Here is a 14,773-nt window from a genome sequence, read left to right as displayed (position 1 = left end):
AGTCATTTTATAATTTTTTTCATCTTTAAACCAACGAAACATGTAGTCTCAGAACTTCATTGATTGTATAAAGAGTGAAGATCACTGACATTAACTCAAGATAATAAAAACAAAGCAAATTTATGGCAGATGTAATATAGGAGGAGCACATAATTTGCAGGAATATTTACACTTCTTGGGGTCTGAGCAAAATAGAAAAGAGAGAAATCAGTTATGTTGTTAGAGAAATGTTCAGATTACAAAATCACTGAAGTAATGAGGGCTTAGAAGAGTGTGTTTTTACTTTCATAAAATTTGGAAATCTGAAAAACTGGATAGTTGGTAAATTAGTGCAGTGAAAGGTGATCTACTCCAGGCTACACAAACCTCAGTATTTAAAACTAATAATAGGCTACAAAAACACACAATTTTTTTTTTGTTTTTCTCCGGTACCGGGAACCGAACTCACGACCTTGCGCTTGCGAGGCAGGCGCTTTGCCGCTGAGCTAAATCCCCAGCCCCAAAAACGCACAATTTAAAGTGGGTAGATACTGGGGTACAACTTAAACAGTGTAGATATTGAGATACAAGACAATTACATTCTTTCAGTAAGATTTCTTATTTTTAATTTTTTGGATCCAGGATTCACTACAATTTTTCTGTTGTCTCAGCAAAGTACCGAACATTCTCATCTTTGCTTCCACATTTTGAAAATAGATATTGCTTTTTCATATTATTTTGTAACTATTAAATAGATATGACTGAAGTATACAGCTTTAGGTTTGGTCTCTAGTATACATTCAATAAATGGAATTAAATTCTTAGAGTATCTTTCAATGTAAATATATGATGATAAAAACTACAAGGTTACCCTAACTCTAGCATTGTATTAAATAAGCTATTTTCTCCCATCTGACTTGGTTTTAAACCATCAGAGCTATCTTTTCTTTTATCATTTTAAAGAGAATAGGCAATTTAAAAACATTAAACATGATACAGAATTTCAAAACAAGATGATAGGAAATCAACAATGGTTGATTTATCAACAATGGTTGATAACATATTGCATATGCTATCTTCAAAGTAGTTCAGATCCCTTTCCGTCACACAGCATACTTCCCTGAGATAATCAAAGCTCTGATTGTTCTAATCTTCTATACATGTCACATGGTAAATGTTTCAATACCTATCAATGTATTAAGTAGTTACTTGTGTGGGCATTTGGGTAAGCATTCCCTGTCATTTCTAATATGAGTGGCTGTCTACATTTTACAGAATTGCAACCAAGGATTGATAAAATTAAGTAGTATTTTTCTTCACAAGACTAACGGGAAGTTATGCAAATATAATTCCAACCAGAATATCGGGAAGAAGTTAAAGCAGTGATGACTTCTTTGGCTTAGGGAGCCGCTTCTGTGATTATAGCTTTGGAAACTATTAGGTATTAACAGAGATGATAAGTTCACTGCCGTCAAATCGTTCAGAATCAAACTACTGTACTGATTTCTTTTGTTGGATTCCATTCTTTAAGACAGGACAATGCTTATTTAACGATGTTAAGGGCCCATTTGCATGAGATGAACATTACCCAAAAAAAAACAGAAAGTGGGGCTCTGTATCCATAATAGGTTTGGGGGAGTTTTCATTTTTTATAAACACAAGGAAAGAAGTGAAGTGAAATGGCGTCTATTTTCAGTGCAGGCGAAGCCTTGTACAGCTTTCTGCCGCCTCACTGAATTTATGGATGGAGGCACGCTCTTAGCCAAGCTTCAGACTGCAGCCTGGGGACATTTAGAACCCTGGTTTCCAGTGGAGCGGCTTTGCTGCTGTTACAGTACTTTCAATCTGCAGCTGTGTAGAGGCTCAGAAAGAGCTCGTGTTGGAAAGGAAAAGCAGCTCTCAAGTACGTGGAAAGAAAAAGAAATAACGCCCATTGTTTCCCTGCATCTTTTCCCCTCTGCCCACCTCTTGTGGCCAATGTGCGGCCTCTGAAACGGCACCCAGAAAGAACCTTGTTGACACACCCGGGACCACATTCTGGGATGCACAGCTCTGCAGCACGGCCCTGTCCCTGCCGGCCGTTCCCCCCGCCTCCGGGGCACTGAGCTAATTGGGCGAGGTCAGCCCGTTTCCTCTCTCCACACCGCCTTTCTCCCTGAGGGAAGACATTCCGGTGTGGGGTCCGTCATGTCTCGGGGCGCTCATTTTTAGGCTTGCTAGCTTAGTGCCTCTTTGCAGTATAGAACAGTGTCACAGAAACCATAATACGTTGTATCTTCCGGAGTAGTTTTTCAGAGGAATCCTAGGATTGCTGTTCCTAACCGCCAGCTCATCCTTTCCCAGACGTACTTGGGCGTGGGAATGCTCTAATTAGAACTGCACTGCTCAGTGTGTTTTGTGAGGCCGCAGGAATTCCATTTGACAATGTGTTTTTATAAAGAACTCACTTGCAAAGACTATTTTAAATAAACGAATTTCAAAAGGTCATAAAACTAGCTTTAAAACTCTTTTGCTATTTATCCCTTCGGTGATTTCATCTGCAAAATTTTAAAATCTCAGGGCTTATCTATGGATTGCATTAATCCATATGTGAGCTTCGCCCTGTGCTTCTCATGAGATAGAAATTCAACAAATATTGCTTGGTTTTATTTCCTGCTAATGACAAAACAGGTCTTTAAAATATATCCCTGCCTGACCTGTGCTTGACATTTAAAGGGAATTCCACGTTTATGTCAGTGGACTTCATTCCAAACAAGGAGCTTCTATTAGTGAGCTGTGACAACATCTCTGCGTTTTCTTAGTGCATGTGACTTCTTTCTTCACAGGGGTGCTGCCTGGACCCTCAGTGGGCTTCCAACCAACCAACGGCCTGGAAGCACAGCTATGACGTGTGGGTTGCTGAACATTTAATGAGGTTCACCTAAAAGCCTTTCACTGTGGTGAGAGATTCTAGATTTCCTTTCATTTAGTCCAAGAACTCTACTTGCGGATAAGCACTTAACTGAGGTGGTGTCCTTCCTAAGGGAAGGGAAGGGAAGGGAAGGGAAGGGAAGGGAAGGGAAGGGTGAGGCCATTTGGAGGATTAATTGTATAACGCTTTGTGCAGCTCCTATTATGCTCTTATGGGGAAAAAAAGTCCTATATGTAGTCTTAAAACTTTGCTAAGCCAAAGCACCTGAAAAGAGTAACCAGGCCTTTGCTCAAGTAACATGCTCTTTGTATTTTAAAGGAAGCAGCCAGGGGCCTGGTGGGTATTTATGTCTGCCTCTCCCCATCACTGGTAATTCTTTGGCAAAGATATTTTTTTTTTTTTTTTGCTACTGCACATGTCTTCAGCGCCAGATAAAAATAAAGACTGTGCCTTCGTAATATTGAGGAGACACTGATCTGCGAAGACACAGCCCTTCACTTTGCAAAGTCTCTTTCTTGAAATAGGTTTGATGCAAGAAATTAAATTCCTTATTTCTTGTTTAGGAACAGAGTAAAGCTAAAGGCGATCAGACTATAACACATGGAAGAGAAAAGACATATCCTTTACAAAACTAAAACAGAACTGGACAGCAGTGCGGTAAGATTAAAGAGGGGCCACGGGACACATCTGGTCAGTGTGCTGCATACACAGCTGCGTCTACAGAGGGTAAGTAGCGGCCCAGCAGTTTGGAGTTCGTAAGTTCAACGAATAGTAATACTAAGTGGAGCAGAGTGGGCTAAGAAGAGAGCTTCTGAACTAATGCACAAACGAGTAGCAAACATTAACCTATCTTGCTGCACTCTCTTTGACGGGCATTTTCACAAAACTACACAGCTTAAGGAATAACTCTTTCAGAAGAAAATTTCACCACTAGAAATTTAGTATAAAGAAAAAAGCATAGCTATACAAAAACTACCTGTTAATCCTATTAATATTTGTAAAGCCATATACAATTTGAAATGTTTAACAAAACTCAAATATCTAACATCAGAGTAGAGGTGGAATAAACTGTATTATTTTTCCAGAATATTATGAGCCATTTAAAATTGGAGATTAAGTCATTTTTTACATGGAATGATATTTCCAATACATTGATCATAGAAAAATAAATATAAGGCCTAATGTCACTATGAATGTTTTATATGTAATTAATGAACTTCCATTCATTTAGAGTGTCTCTAGCTATGTTCCATCCTTGGGAAAACAGAGAAGAGTGATCAAGTCATTTTCTGTGGGGTGTGATGTTCTGCCATTCTTGTTGAGAAAGACGAGCTTTAATATAACACTTCCAGGTCTTATTTCTGCCTAATGTGAAGAATGTTAGGCTGTTATTGATCTATTCATTTCTTTATTCTTTTTTTCTTTTGTCCCTTTGAGACAGGGTCTCACTGTGCAGTTCATGTTGGCCTTGTGCTCACTTTGTAGCCCAGGCTGGTTTCGAACTTGCATCAATCCTCCTGCCTCAGCCTCCTGAGTCCAGGGATTACAGGCGTGCGCCACCATACTTGGCCCTTTCTTTATTCTTCATAAAATGGCAATGTATTTTCCTCTTCCTTCATTTGAATGCTTTTCCGCTATAAACATTCACATCTTCCAGGATTAATAATCTTTTGTTATAAAAGAATATATAAATATTCATAGTTTGTTTTCCAGTTTATCACAGACTGCTTTCATTTCTACTTGAACCATATAAAACTATTTTTGTACCTTTTTGAATGTAATGGAGATGGTGAAAATTTGCAAGAATAAATTACATAATAGTTATATGATAAATACAACTGTACTGTGACTGCTTATATCATGTGTGCATATTCATCTAATGTCAGTTAGGATTTTAAAAAATTGTCAGCTATTTAAACCCAAACACATGCCTATTAATACCTGAAAAAAGTATACTTTTCAAAGGACATTAACAATAACTAATATCATTAAAGTTCCATATAAAATCTCAAAATTAAAATGGTAGCAATATAAATAGTACCATGATTTTCCTATAGCTCTGCAGACATAAAAGTTGAGGATAAATTATGCTTATGGGGAACATTAAGCATCTACAATATGCAAATAAAAATTTACAGAAGAAGGTGTTACTCCACTAAAAGAGCTGCACTCCAGCCCTCATGGCACAAAGAATCACAAGAGACCGAACTGGAAACAGTCCAAATGTTCTCCAGCGGAGTACACTGAGGTAGCAGAATACTAGGTAGCTATGTAAAGGAACTAAATACCGAGAAACACAGATGAATCTCGAAAAAGGAATGCTAAGAGAGGAAGTGAGGCTCAAGCGATGACACACTGGATGACTGCTTTAAAGGTAATTTCTGAAAAAAAAAATGGGGAACAGAAAGCAACTCGATGAATGCTAGAGAAGGAACTTGAAGGAAGAGATCCATTGCAAAGAAAAGCATTGGGGATCTTCTTATGGGGTTAGAAGCATTGTGTACGAGTATGGCTTGGTCACATGACTTCTATTCAAGTTCATTGCATTATTCACATAAAAGTGCTGACTTTCATTATGTTCTTTATTCCTCAATAAAGTAAATTTAAAGTAATCAACATTGAATCATTAAAATAAAGAGAAATATGTTACTCAAATATTAATTTTTAAGTTGAGAAGATTAATTAAATTTCTCAAATGAAGATAATTCTTATGAGAAACCATTTTGAAGATATCAATATGTAATACAACAAGCATTGTTAATTCCCTACCACTTTGTTTGTAACTCTGTATTGTCTGTACTGTTCTTTTGCTATTTTGTAAAAGGTTTTCTGTCTGTTAAAAAAAAAAAGAAGATAATTCTTAAATGAAGATAGTAGTTTCCATCTGCTCTATTTCTATATCATATGATTTCTATTATAAGTGATCAATAACTATATCTCTACATTTATTTTCTCAAAAATAAAATAATAAAGAATGGTGATATTATCTTTTGAGAAATACAGAATAAGCAATTTAAGATGGATTTCCTGGGCCTTAGATGTCAGACTAAGTTGATTATCTAACAACGTTTATGTAGCACCTGATATGCCCAACATCATGTTAGCAGATATGTAATAGATTCAAAGACACAAACTGCCTCAGTAGCCTACATCAAGATGGAAAAATAAGATACCAAGCATGACTACCATGCAGTCAAGTATATAATATGATCTGATAAGGGAAGAAGCTTTGCAGGCACTTTGGAAAGCTAATGAGAGAGTGAGGTTGTCTGGAGGGATAAACCTCTTCTAATTTAGCTGATCATAGTTAGATTATATGAGGGGCTGTCATTGTTCCAACTTGTAGAATACTTATTACGGAACAAGTATTGCAAAATTTTATCTATATAATCTCATTAAATGTTTTTGATTGCTATAGATCTATACATACATAGGTATATAAATTTTTTTCATAGATATATAATTTTGAAAATGAGGAATTATGGTAAATAAATACTGTATTTTTTCTCCAAGCTTGTACTGTGGGTAAGTGGCAAAGTTGAATCAGAGCACAAAAGTGAAATGCTAACACTTTACTTCTTTAAAGGGGTATGCCATAAAAAGTGGGTTAAATTCCAGTACGTGGGACTAAGTTACAGCATATGGGAAGCCCGCTGAAAAGATTAGACATTTCTATCAACTAAATACAATACAGAAAATAGCAGTAAGATTTCTCAAAGAGGAAAGCGAAAACATGTTGCTCTTGACACGTTCATTTTACTATTTTTGGTGCCAGTTACACTTCAGAACCTGCTACTTCCTTTGTCCTCTGTTCATCATAATCAATGTGATTATACTTTGTTTCTGTTCAGTATCTACTGTACTGTTTGATTACATGAGAAGAAATTTGGAAAAAATAATATCATATCCTATATTAAAGTTTTACATAAATTTAGAGTTCTTTACTCGTCCATCCTTCAAGGGTAGAATATGAAGTTCAGTTTTAATACTTTCCTTCTAAAGAATGTTTTAGCAAATAGAATGCTAAGGATTTGCATTTAATCTGCTGACTCCACTAAGTATGGTATTTTTTAGCACTTTCCCTTGTTGGGTCAAAGTTAGTGAGAAAATATGACTGCTTTAGTCTCACGCATCATATTATAAAAATATTCAATAGTTCTAGAAAATGTGAAGCTACTTCATTTATTAGCTCATTATTTCAACCTAACAAAGCTAGATTTTATCCCACCTGCAACCACCTGGGCTAAAGGAGAGATTTATGCCAACACAACAAGAAAATATTAGTTATTCCAGTTTATGTGCTGCAATAACTAAAGAACAAAATAGCTTGTTTTCCTTACCCAATATTTCCCAATTTTCTTTGTTAAGTATTTCTCAAAAAAGGGAGAAATAGCAATATTAAGGAGTCAGAAATAGATCTAATTAAACAATCAAAGCTCATTGGATAAACCAGAGTTACTCTATGCTGAAATTTTAAACCAATCTGAGAAGAAAAAAAACGGTAATTGTACTATGTTTCAAATCGTTTTATTTTCTCTGTGTGTAAATGTTGGCAGTGACGAATGTTTCATTTACTTAGCAATTTGGTCAACTCAATCCTAATTTATTTGAATTGTTATAATGAATATATTGACCACTGGCCTAGATATTCACAAAATATGGATTTTCAATAACATTTTAAAATGATGCATAGAAAGTCCACATAATATCATAAAAGGGACACAAGAATTGGATTCATGCTGGGCATGGTGGTGCACACCTATAATCCTAGCATTTAGGAGGCTGAGGCAGGAGGATTGCCATGAGTTCAAGGCCATCCTCTGCTACACAGTGAGACGCTGCCTTAAAAAAAAAAAGGGTTCACACAGGCTTGAATCTCCACTAGCTGTGGAAGTCCAGGGAAAGTGCTCTTTGAGGTTCAATACCCCAGTAATAACATGGAAGTAATAATAGCAAACGTAGAAAGCAGGGCTCAAAATGAAATAAGACAGCATATCGAAAATGTGAAAAATTTGTTTTCTTTCTTTTTCCTGATGAGATGGCTGACTCCAGACAAAACTAAAAGTTAGAGTTTTTTATGTTTAAATAATGTAACTAAAGTTCTTGCAATTACAAGATTTTTTTAAGGGAAGAAAAAGTCACATAATAATGGCAAGCTAATGTAAAATTAATCCCCACATAAATACATTCGATAGAATCTTTCTTATCTGAAGATGTCTTTCTCTCTTTAGTCAATTATTTATAACATATGAGAGCATTATAGTGTATTACATGATAAAATGACAAACCTACAAAAGTTGTGGATTCATGATGTTAATAAAGGGCCATTTATGTGATCTCAGAACAAAACCTGGGGGCTGGGGATTTAGCTCAGCGGCAAAAGCGCTTGCCTGGCAAGCGCAAGGTCGTGAGTTTGGTTCCTGGTACCGGAGAAAAACCAAAAAAACAAAAAAAACAAAACCTGACTCCAAGGCACAAGGTGTCATGCCATCTCGATATTGCGAAGGACAAAACCTTTTCTTAGATAGTTTTATAGTTGTAATTATTGTATCCTTTTAAGTTGAGACAAATTTTATAACTAAATATTCATTTTCAATGAAAAGTATCAGCAAAATATTTTGTTTGCACATCCTGAAATTTTGGTTTCCAAATTATATAGGCTTGTTTACAAGGGAGTAGCTTGAGGTACTAAAGACCCTGGGATCATGAGTTCCCTAAAGTTCGCGGCGCTATCCGGCGCCCTTTTACTTCCCTGTCACGGATCACTTTCCTTCTGCTTCACACTCTCCTCGTCTCAAACGCGTCAATCCTCATTTCCAACTCTCACTCACCTTCGCATAACTTGATTGTCAACTTCCTGTCAACAAGTCCGCTGCTATCTAGTAATGAGAGTTAGCAGATAACGATTAAGGCATCACCTTTCTCAGAAGCATTTGCATTTTTAAAGGAGTCTGAGAGACTAAATCTTCACGACCAAATTGAATTTAATGTTTACTTTCCTCAGAGTATTGGGCCGAGTGCCCGATATAAACGATCTCTCAATTCTAACCACAATCCAGTGATGGAGCTTTTATTATTCCCTTTAGAGGTAAGATAAAGCTTAATTTAATAAACAAAACCAGTAATAAGTAGCAAAGCCAGGACGAAACTCCGTGACTGAACGCAAATCCCAGGCGGAGTATCGTGGTACAGGGTAACTACTCAGAGGCAGACGCGATCTAGTGTTCTTTCATCTAATGTTTACAGAGCTATCGCTTGTCTTCTCTGGGTTTGTTGTGACTTGTATACCATCTGTTTCCACAGTGGAATTCGTTCTGGTGAACCGGTCTACCTGCTTTAAATTAGGTTAAAGTCAAAATATTTTGAATCTAAAGGAAAACAAATATTTTTACTTCACAGGAAATGTTCAGCTGAAGTGCTACAGCTCAGACACAAGAACAGAAGGTTTGCCTTGGCCTCCTGTAACCAGTACTTTACCTATAGGGATTCTCAGGGCTGGCGGGATGCAGAGTTGCTATGCTTAGCACAAAGGACAGAGTCAAGACTCTCAGCCACCCACTGTCCATTGCTGTGTTTTGTTTTGCTTGCTCTGAGATGCATCCCTGGTCATTGTTTATTTATTAATTTTGAGACAGGTTCTCCAAATTCACTAAGTTGCCTATGCTGGGATGAAGTTGCAATCCTCCTGCTTCAGCCTCCCAGAGTGCTGGAATTACAGGTGTGCACCACCATATCTGGTTAATTATATTAGTTTCTGAACTGAGTCAAATTATAATATATTAGTTCACAAGGAAGCACTGTTAAAGGGAAGGTCCAATGCATCATGCTCTTACATTTGCTCTGGGTCCAGAGTTTTGCTTTGGGTTATTTTTGAGTGCAGCTGTGTACCATTAGCTATATATGATGGTTGTGAACATACAAGTAGAAATAAAACACAGCTGTTTTATAAATCTCACGTTCCTTATTGTTTTCTACTTAGCCAGTTTTCCTGGGTTTATCACCTGCTCCTGAGCCCATATACTTTCACTTCTAGATTTCTCCACAAGGGCTGTAGGAGTCTGTGACTGAGGGGGAGTGGTGGCAGGGGACCTGCTGGAGCTAGAAACCAGGTGGGAGAGAAGCTGAAGCTGGCTATGGTTTTGCATTTATAGAACGTCATGTATTGTGCATCAAGGGCTGAAAATTTATTTTACCTTGACTCCTTCTCAAATAACTTCAAATTGTCTTGAAGGCAAAATCATTCTGGGCAGTCCAATTGAGAACCAGGAGTGTAGGCATTAAAATAAAGAAAATGACAAAACATTTAAAACAATTCTTTTGATTTTAATGCCCTTTTCTGGTTACAAGTGACTTTATGCACTCTGATTTCTCCTACCGATGGTAAGTTTTGTTGGGGCCAAGTGAGGCCCCAAGATGCTGTGTTTTGATCTTTTATTCCTTGTTCGGGATCTGTTAGAGTTTTCTTCAAATACGAGAAATGCTAAACAATCATTCTGCTGACTTTTTCTTCAGCACATGTACAAGTTCCTTACTTCCCCCAGAACAACGGAACCCTTGTGTTCCAGTTGCCTAAGAATCTGCACTGACCACTGAGTTAGAAAGACAGTGTAGGGGGCTGGGGATTTAGCTCAGCGGCACAGTGCTTGCCTGGCAAGCACAACGTCGTGAGTTCGATTCTCGGTACAGGAGAAAAACCAAAACCAAAAAAAAAAAAAAGAAAAAAAGAAAGACAGTGTAACCTGCCTATGGTGATTATTCTTCTTACACAGCAATCTTACAACTGCACCTTTGTCCAGTGTGGTAATTATGCTTGAAGTTTTGTTTCCTTACCAGCACATACCCACTTTTCTCTGGTACACGCAGATAGGTATGGTAGATTTACTGTATCTACAGTTCAACTAATATCTTCCTGAAACAACTTCTTTATTTCTTAATTAACAGAGAACAGTTTTTGAACCTGAAACTTGAGTCCTCTTTGTCTTCAGGTTCTGTTTGATTAATGAATGGTGATTAATCAATCACTACGAGCAATCACATCTAAAATGAAAGTAAGTAGGCATATTTGGAATTTCACATAAAATTTAAGATAATGGGAAAATTAATTATGAAATGAAAAAAGGTCAAAATACAGTCAAAACCGTTCATTAAATAAAAAAAAAAAGGAATACAAGTAAAAAGTGGGCAAATGAATTATAAAAATGTATAGTAACTAATGCAAAATAATATGGTAGAAATAGATGTGATCTAAATTATTTGTTAAAAATGAAGCACTTATCTATTAAAAATTCAGCAATATTTGAATGAATAACTAAAATATTTGATGCTGTTAACTACATTTTGTTCTTGAGAAGTTGATAATTTCATTATTAAAAATGCTGTATTAATCTTTCTGAGACTTAGATATTTTATAGGGATTATATGATTATTTTACTATAAAGTGGTATATTCATATATTTTATTTTTATTTTTACACTTTGCTCAGGAATTGTAAATTCCACTGAATGTATCTGCTGAATGTTTCTGTACATAATAAATCCAAAATAGATTTGAAGTACAACTATAATTATTGACTTTTTTACTTAGAAATAACTGGCAATAGGCACTGAACCATAAAATAATTTCACATGTGATGACATTTTATGAGGATTAATTCTACATCCTCACAGAACTTTTATTTGTAATACAACCTTGAATTTCCAAATTATTAAACTGACAGAAGTGTTTTACAGTATCCAAGAATCATTTTGGATAAATATGTTTAACAGTTATGAAAAAGACATCTACTTTTTGGTAGATGAATAACCACCTCTGAATCCAAACAAGTTGTTTTCACTCACGTATGCTACCCACAGGGATTAATATGGATCTCTCTGGATGTGGAAAGGGAAATTTGGCAAATAAGTTAGTTCTAACTTTTGTTTTTAGTCAGAGAAAAATGTGCATAGCATATCTATTTGAGGTAATAATAAAATAGATCTTCTGGTAATTTCTGAATATTATTTAATCTTCTCTGATGTATAAGCTGTTTTATCATTTCATATAGCTACCACTGAATCATAGTAGCTGCTGTAATTTGAAACAGTAATACTTGAGTGCGATGTTAGTTGGCCAAATATCTTTCATATACACAGGTTAGAATAAACTTGTACTAAAAGGCTGACAGTAGCTATCTAAAACTCTATTAGAATTAGCACATTCAATCAGCTATCTCCCATGCGTTTAACAAATACCTCCTGAGTGTGAATATGAATTGTACCTGGAAAGTTTCATACCCTGAATAAGCAGATATGAGAGCTGTGAGAGGTCAAAAGGTTACTAAATTTTTGGTTCAGATCCTGGATCTAATAAAATTCTGATAAATAAAATAGTGAACTAATATGATTTTAGTTTTTAAGAAAGAAAGAAAATTAAGAGTAAAAGACAAAATAATTTCAAGTATCAACTAACCATTAGGCTATTATAATCTGCAGCATGACTCTATGGATGAGATAGAAATGTACCTCTGAGATTTCTAGCATGCATCGGATCACTGGCTAATTTCACAATATTTTATTTCACTGAATGAAAGCAAAGACATTGCTGAGCTCATAATTAATAACTTCCAGATCTGAGTTTCACCCCTCGTGCCTGCTTTCCTCACTGACACTGGCTCTTTACTGAGCATTTATGCTAGACTTGCCCAAGATGTTTTCAGAGTTCCCTTTCAATTAAAGAAGCAAAGCGCTAGAATTAAGTCACCAGTGATCTCTCAGTGATCTCGACTAACAAGTTTTAATCCTGCCAGTTTCAGTTGTTACTCTGGAAAACATATAAAGTGTTACATTTTATTCTTCTATTTTGATGACATGAACAAAATTTCATTTTTTTCTGTTTTATAGTTATAGTCATTGACAAAATAATTATGATAAAAATGTAAAAGATAAGAAATGTTTCTTAGTATGTAACTGATCTGTTTTCCCTGTTATTTATGATATGTCTTTCAAAGTTACTGATGGTTGTCTATTGGCTGAAATCTTGACTGACTTCCATTTACTTCCTGTATTATGCATAAATTCGACCAAAACTTCCCAAGCTCCTCCTCTGCACCAAGCACTTTCTAAGGCACCAGGACTTATCTGTGAGCAAAATCTACAAATTTTCTCTAGTAATGCAATTTATATTCTAATTGGAGATAATTTAAAAATGAACAAATAAGTAACTTTATATGACATATGTAAAGTCATCAGTATTACGGACTAGACTGAAGGAGAGGAAATAGAATGCACCTGTTCAGCAAAAATCCAAATGGGAAGTCAGTAAACAGTACGCTGAAAAGGTACGATTCGAAGAAAGCCAGATATCGTATTGTTTATTTAATAAATACTTAGTACATATCTTTATCTCAATTTGTTTTATTGCACACGCAATCCATCACAGTATTCTTCCCAGAGGAAAACCCCGTGTGGATTTCTCTGCCAATGAGGTAATTTATCTGTGTGCAATCTCACAGTTTTGCGTTCTACGTCATCTCCTCCCACTTCACTGTCTGTTAAAATACATGTTTGAACAACACGCAGTGTAGACTGTATCTGAGAAAAACTTGCTTTTTTTAGTCATTTCATGTCTTGACTCCTGTCAGTCATAAAGAATTTGTCCATCCTCTGTAAATCCCATTGTTTTCCCCGCCCCCTCCTCCTCTAACAATTATTCATTCAAAATTACTCTTCAGACCACACCTGCCTACCAACCAATATTGATAACAATTTATATTCATGCTATAGGATTTCTCTGAGCTTGTTATCAATTGTTGCCTTATTCATTAAAACATTACAATTCATGTCATCTTGAAAGAAAATCAATCCAATTTAGACGCAGGTGAGATTATATGTGTCTACTGTAAATTTCCCAAGCTGCTCACAGACAGATCGGAATGACTAACATATAGGTGTCAGGTGGTATAACTCTCAAACTATTCCTAGCTCTGATTTCACAGGAATTTTTCTTTTTATGGATTTTGAGAAAGAGTCGCAGTGTGTAGCCCAGGCTGGCCTTGAGCAATACTGACCCTCTTGCCTCAGCCTCTCAAGTACGGAGATTACAGGCGTGAGCCACCAAGCCTGGTTTCTATGAAATGCAAAGCAAAACAGCTTCAAAAATATTTCCCTTTTCAAATGTAATGTAATCTATTTTCAATTTTAAAAAATTCAAAAGAGGTTCAGAGGAAAATGAGAAACCTTAAAATTGATGTAGATTCTTCTGTTATTTTTGCTAAAAATGATCTATGCTAAAATCTGAATGGGCTCTATTACTAAGCTGAAAACAAAGACAGAAGCCCAGTAAGTGACAGAAAATGAGACAAGACCCTGAATTCTGTCTCCAGTGGTCAGCTAAGGGCTTCATAGGAGAATGTTGTAAGAACATACTCGTACGTTCTCCCTCCCTCTCCCCTCCTCATATTAATTAGTGCCAGTTAATCTTAAATTGCATTATAAAAAAACCATGCTGAAATACAAACAGGCACTCCTCAAATTGTAGAACTTAACACAAAATGAACATAATTGAATGTGAGTTGGCCAAAGGACATATATAGTCGAGTATTACTTGCTATTCTGTTTCCTAAACCTCATAAAGTACTTACCTATTTCCCTGAGTTTTACAAGCAAAATCTCAAGTACAAAACAAAGAGTGCTCAGTAAAGCATAGTTTTTTAGAAACACAAAGAATATTTCTTAGTAGTTTTTGTTCCAGCATGCTAAAGAACACTGTAGACATCTGAGGACCCACCGTCTCTTCTGTAACAAGATGCACATTAGTATTCAGTTTACTCAGCTCTGACACTCCCAGCAATTTCGCAAGTTATCGTTCTTTTAGTTCATTGCCTCCCTTACACTCTAGGCATATATT

At 36.0% G+C, this 14,773-nt stretch overlaps 1 protein-coding gene across 1 annotated transcript in view; it reads right to left on the bottom strand.

Annotated features, from left to right (window-relative positions):
- Window positions 1-14,773, bottom strand: part of Cntn5 (contactin 5) — a 1,017,390-nt gene that overhangs the window by 356,738 nt on the left and 645,879 nt on the right. The window lies entirely within an intron of this gene.

This window comes from Chinchilla lanigera, unplaced genomic scaffold (assembly GCF_000276665.1).
Source record: "Chinchilla lanigera isolate Chin_1 unplaced genomic scaffold, ChiLan1.0 scaffold00011, whole genome shotgun sequence".
Taxonomy (NCBI): Eukaryota; Metazoa; Chordata; class Mammalia; order Rodentia; family Chinchillidae; genus Chinchilla; species Chinchilla lanigera.
Note: the sequence above shows the minus strand (reverse complement) of the source record. Positions and strands in the feature narration are given on the sequence as shown.